Below are 5,764 nucleotides of genomic sequence, written 5' to 3'. Positions count from 1 at the left end.
GGGGCTTAAGTGGAGAGCAAATGTTTTGAGAATGACGAGTGCAATGAATGTGCAAATGTGCTTTCACAATTGATGTGTGTATGGATTGTGATAAGAGTCCTATGAGCCCCTAATAAAACGATTAAAAAACAAAAAGAAAAGCTAATAAGAAAAAAAAGACATGTATATTCAGTGGTTACATGCATCACAAGGTGGGTGGTATCTACAGTAAGGTCCCTGAGTTCACAGGTGAGGAAATCGAATACCTGCATTGGGGGAAGGTATGAGAGGGGTTGGGCGACGTGAGAGGAAGAGATAGCAAAAGGATTTCTGCTTCCAGAGGGAGATAGAATCTACCCTGCGCTCACTTTAAGGCAGCATAGCTGTTAGGGGAGAATCTGTGGGAACGACATTTAAAGCAGGCTCATGTACTTGGACTTTACCTCTAACTTACCAAAGTGGAGGCTTTCCTACCGTGGAATACCAGCTTTCCAGATTCCCTCTGTTATAAATTAGGGAATACAGTCCACATCATAGTTCCCTCCAGTGTTAGTTTCCCACAGTTCAGCTGACCCAAAACAAGTCTCTCTACCCCCCCACCCCATGAATCTGTAGAGTCCCGTTGGCTACAGATGTGCTGGAGACTGGCAGAGGAGCTTCAGGTCATGGTCTCAGCGTGCATTCGATATTTAGCGAGTATCTGGGAATGTTCACGTCGTCCCTCATAAAATGACATTGCGGTGGGGTGGGGGGAATAAAAGTATGACCGACCTCAGCAGGTCAAGTGATCGTTGTTGCTAGTGACTACAGGATCCAGTGGGACTCATGGGGAACCCAGGGATGCAGACTAGCATTGCTCCAAGGGAGCTTCAGGGCTGTGACCTGTCCTTGGTGGCAGAGATTACACAGTGGGCTTCTAATCACAAGGTCAGCAGTTCGAACCCACCAGCCACTCCACAGGAGAAAGATGAGTCTCCCGTAAAGATCGACTGCCTCGGAAACCCACAGGGGCAGTTCTGCCCTGTCCTCTGGGATTGCTGTGAGTTGGCATCGACTCGGACAGCAGAGACTTTGGAGACTGTAACTCTACGGGAGTAGAAAGCCCCACCTCTCTCCCCAAGAGAGGCTGGTGGTTTCGAACTGCTGACCCTGCGGTTAGCAGCCCAACTCATAACACCTGTGCTAGGTTTCCGATGGGTGGGTTCAAACCACCTTCTTCGGGCTGGCAGTCGAGCACTTAACTGTGTACATCACCCAAGGACTCCCAGGGGTTCAACACAACCCAAAGCCCACTGCCATCGAGTCACAGTGATTTTACAGGGCGCAGTAGACAGCTCCTTAGGGTTTCCAAGGCTGCTCACCTTTGTGGAAACAGACAGCTTCGTTTTCCCCCTGACAAACAGCTGGTGGGTTCGAAACTTCTTGTGAGCAGCCCCACGGTGAACATTGCCACCAGAGTCCCTAGCTAGTGAGTCATAAAATCAAACCCCCTGGTCATCCAGTTGGTACTGACTCATAGCAAGCCTGTATTAGGTTTCCAAGGCTGTAAATATTTATGGGAGCAATCAGCATCTTTCTCCTGGGCAGGGCTGGTACATTGGCGTTAGCAGCTTAATGTTTAACTCACAGAGCCATGGGGCTCGAGAGATGACAGCAATCAAGCATCTAGAACAGCAATTGCTTGGCCCTGAAGGCCCAGTAGCTACACCCAATTAACTAGCACCGAGTGGCATCGTGGGTTATGGATTGGGCTGCCAGCCGCTGGGTCCACAGTTCGAAACCACGCTCAGCTCCTTGGGAAAAAGATGCGACTTTCTCTTCCCGTAAGGAATTGCAATCTTGACTTGGCGTGTCTGGGCACTCCCATTCTTCCTCCTTGTTGATGTTGTGTTGTTGGTGAGACTGTTCATTTGAAATGACTTAAGTGGGACACTCAGCGTCAACATGTGCCGTTAGCAAGACGATCCTTCCTTTCGCAGCTCCTTAAATGTCTGATTTCCATTCGAGTCTTTTCAACTTTATTTTTCCTTGCTTGCTGAACACCAAAGAACTTTTATTTTCCACTTCCCAAAACCCATGAAAGGTATGCACACTGTGTTAACAGTTGACTGTATGATGTATAGTTTGGGGGGGTTTTTTGCTGAGAACTTTTTTCTGTGAACCCGATTGCCTTGTTCGGTTTTGCCATTAACTGACTTACCCTGAGATGCACTGTTGATATGCTTTCTGCTGTGTGTGCTCGATAAAGGTGATACCCTAGAGATGAAAAAACTACAGGAACTTTTTTTTTTTAAGTGTAGTATTAAATTAAAAAATTGACGCTGGGGGAGGTGAAGGGCCAGCCCCCACCCGCTGATACTACTATTACTACTACTCGGATTCAGTAATACTACTTCAGGGTTCGGTAATGCACAATTGTATGGTTGAGATATATAAGTATTATATTAGAGTCATCGAGAGCATGAGAGATAATACAATAATACAGTCAGACACGTTACATGGCAACATTGCTCACCTCAGCCCAGCTTGGTGGTCCACGTGGAGAGAGGGGGAAGGGAAGGAGGGAAAGGGAACAAGAGAGAGAGGACTGGAGAGGAGAGGGGAGAGAGAGAGGTCCAAGAGCTCTATATTGCTGGCCCATGCCTATATACCTTTTGGGGGCATGCCAGCCCACTAATTACAGGTAGAGACATTCGACACAGGGAGGGTTGTGCTACAGGTATTACAGTGATGGGAGGGGGTGATCTAGGGACATATGCGCTATAGAAGGAGGAGGGATTGGGGGTGTACATGCGGCAAGATAGGCGGATCCTAGATTTCTGGTAGCAGCTTAACTTGATTTTGGGTCTCCATAGGAACCATTATCAGTTGGGTGTGCACTCCGCCCACAGGAACCAAACTAATGGCCTTGGGCTCCAGAGAGAGGTAGCCCATTGTCTCTAGCATCAGGGAGCAGGCCCACCCCCGTGGTGGGATGAGACAGCAGTCTGGCAGCAAGTATCTGACTTCCCCCCCACATAAAAGAAGAAGAATGACCATCTTGGAGCCCCACAAGGGCCGTTGTTAGCCTAGCCTCGAGGGTCGCCATGACTCGGAATTGCTCATTTGGTTTATGTCTTGTTGGGTCTCTTGGTGCGGTCAGGTAGGCTCTGACTGGTCAGGACTGTATGTACAACAGAATGAAACACTGCCCAGTGCTACGCCATGTTCACAACTGTTGTCATCTGTGAGCCCCTTGTTGCAGCCACGGTGTCAATCCATCTCATCGAGAGGCTTCCTTCTTGCTCGGACCCCAAACTTTCCCAAGCACGATCTCCTTCAACAGGAGCTGGTCTCTCCAGATATACGTCTCCACACCACCGGAGACAAAGTCTCGCCATCCTCACGTCTCAGTATTCCGGGTGTACTCCCTCTGAGACTTCTTGTTGTGAGGCTGGTTCTTCTGGGAGTCCAGCTGTGTTAGTCGGGGTTGACTGGAGAACAAATTCAGAGACACTCATCTGTATGTAAGAGAGAGATGTCTATCGAAGAACAATTGTACAAAAAGAAAACAGCCCAGCCAAGTCCAGGTCAAATTCATAAATCTGACAATAGCCCATATTTCCATTACCAGTCTATACGTTCTTCTTCAGACTCCCGCAACACATGCAATGATATGGAATGCAAGAAGAAAGATCGCAGGCCAGTGGGTGGAAAGTCTTGTGCATCCAGTGGCAGTGGAAGCATCGCCGCATTGGTGTGGGTCTCCATGTGGCCCCTCCAGCCCCAGGGCTCTAGTGTTGCTCCATGTGTCTTATCAGCAGGAAAGTCTCACAGGAAATGTCTGTCTGTCCCACCTCCAGCGAGCTATTTCTCTCCATAGCATCTCCACATGAGGTCATCAAGCTGCGACCTGATTGACAGGCTGAACTCCATTTTCACTCTCAATAGTCTCAAGTTGGCACCAGAGGATGTAACTACCACCCCATCTTTCAAATGTCAATATTCTTCACCAACACCATCCTTCAAAGGCATTGAATTCTTCGGTCTTCTTCAGGGTCCAGCTTTCCCATGTAGGAGAGGTCACTAAGAATACTGCAGCCTGTGGTCAGGGGCCATATGGCAGCTTTGCTCGGGAGCACTCAAAATGAGTCAGGTGTGGCAGACCTGCACTGCGTCACTGAGCTATCACAAGGAAGCTCCTACCAAGCTGTTCCTCGGATCCCCAGGACCCATTGGGTTCAAATGGTCAAGACCTTGAAGGGGCCCAGAACAAAAAAAAGCATGTCAATGTGAATGAGGGGGTGCAGAGTGGAGAACCAAAGCCCATCTTTAGACAATTGGACATCCCCTCACAGAAGGGCCACAAAGAGGGGATGAGCCAGTGAGGGTGCAATATAGCACCAATGAAGCATACAACTTTCCTCTAGTTCTTTAATGCTTCCTTCCCCCATCAGGATCCCAATTCTACCTTAAAAATCTGGCTAGACCAGAGGATATACACGGATACAGATAGGATCTGGAAACGCAGGGAATCCAGGACAGATAAACCCCTCAGGACCAATAATGAGAGTAGAGATGCCAAGAGGTTAAGGGAAAGTGGGAGGAGGAAGGGGCAATCGTTCACAATGATCTACATAGAACCCTTTCCTAGAGGGGTGGATAACAGAAAAGTGGATGAAGGGAGACAGCAGTCAGTGTAAGACATGGGAGGGGAACTTTTATAAATGATCAAGGGCTCATGAGGGAGGGGAGGGGAGGGGGAAATGAGGAGCTGATACCAAAGGCTCAAGTCGAAAGAAAATGTTTTGAAAATGATGATGGCAACCTATGTACACATGTGCTTGACCCAATGGATGACTGGATGGATTGTGATCAGAGCTGAAAGAGCCCCCAATAAAATGATTAAAAATAAAATAAAATAATAAAACAACGTGAAGCGTCTCACTGCCATCTGGTGGCCACAGTCAAGAAGGGGAAGCCAGGATCTCGGGAAGCAGATGTCTGCGAAGCCAGCGCTCAGAGCTTCTGCGTGTCCCCCTGAAAATGACAACCACAGGCTGGCAGAAGCTGGACCTAACGGCTAGATAGTTTATTTAACGAAGTCCTTAATTAAGGCGTGTTTGATCCTTTTTATTTTTTTGTCCTTTGATTTGCTCATTATTCATGAAAAGCTCCGCTTGGGTTGACTTAGCTTTCTGACTCAGCGCTCTGCCTCTGACATGGTCGTGAATGCCTGCCCCTCAGGAAGGAGACACACGTGACCCTGGCCCGGGCACGCGCATCACCACCACAGGCCCTGCGGAAGTGGGGTTTTGTTGCCGATAAACTCACGAGCACTTTCGATCTCACCGCCCGGGCCGGCCTGGGCACAGGGCACACTGTAGATTCTGGGGGTTTCATCAGCCTTCTTCGCATAAAGGGAAACAGTTCTACCCCTGGGGTTCGGGTCAGCCTGCTTTCCTGAGCGGCTCTCTTGTAGGACCGCCTAGGCCAGTGGTTCTCAACCTTCCTAATCCCCTGACCCCTTAATACAGTTCCTCATGTGGTGGTGGCCGCCCCCAAGCATAACATTATCTTCGTTGCTACTGCATCGTGGTCGTTTTGCTATTGTTATGAATCGGGTGACGCCGGTGAAAGGGTCGTTCCACCCCCAAAGGGGTCGAGACCCACAGGGTGAGAACCGCTGGCAGTGGGTTCAGATGCAGAACTAGCCTGAATGCCTCTACACAGCGTCCTGGAAAAGGAAGAAGCCCCCCCCCCCCACACACACACCTTCTAAACAGCATGCACTAGAGGCCTCTTT

Source organism: Echinops telfairi, unplaced genomic scaffold (genome assembly GCF_000313985.2).
Source record: "Echinops telfairi isolate 266 unplaced genomic scaffold, ASM31398v2 ScPeMD7_655;HRSCAF=1070, whole genome shotgun sequence".
Taxonomy (NCBI): Eukaryota; Metazoa; Chordata; class Mammalia; order Afrosoricida; family Tenrecidae; genus Echinops; species Echinops telfairi.
The sequence above is the reverse complement of the archived record's forward strand: the minus strand, read 5'-3'. Positions refer to the sequence as shown.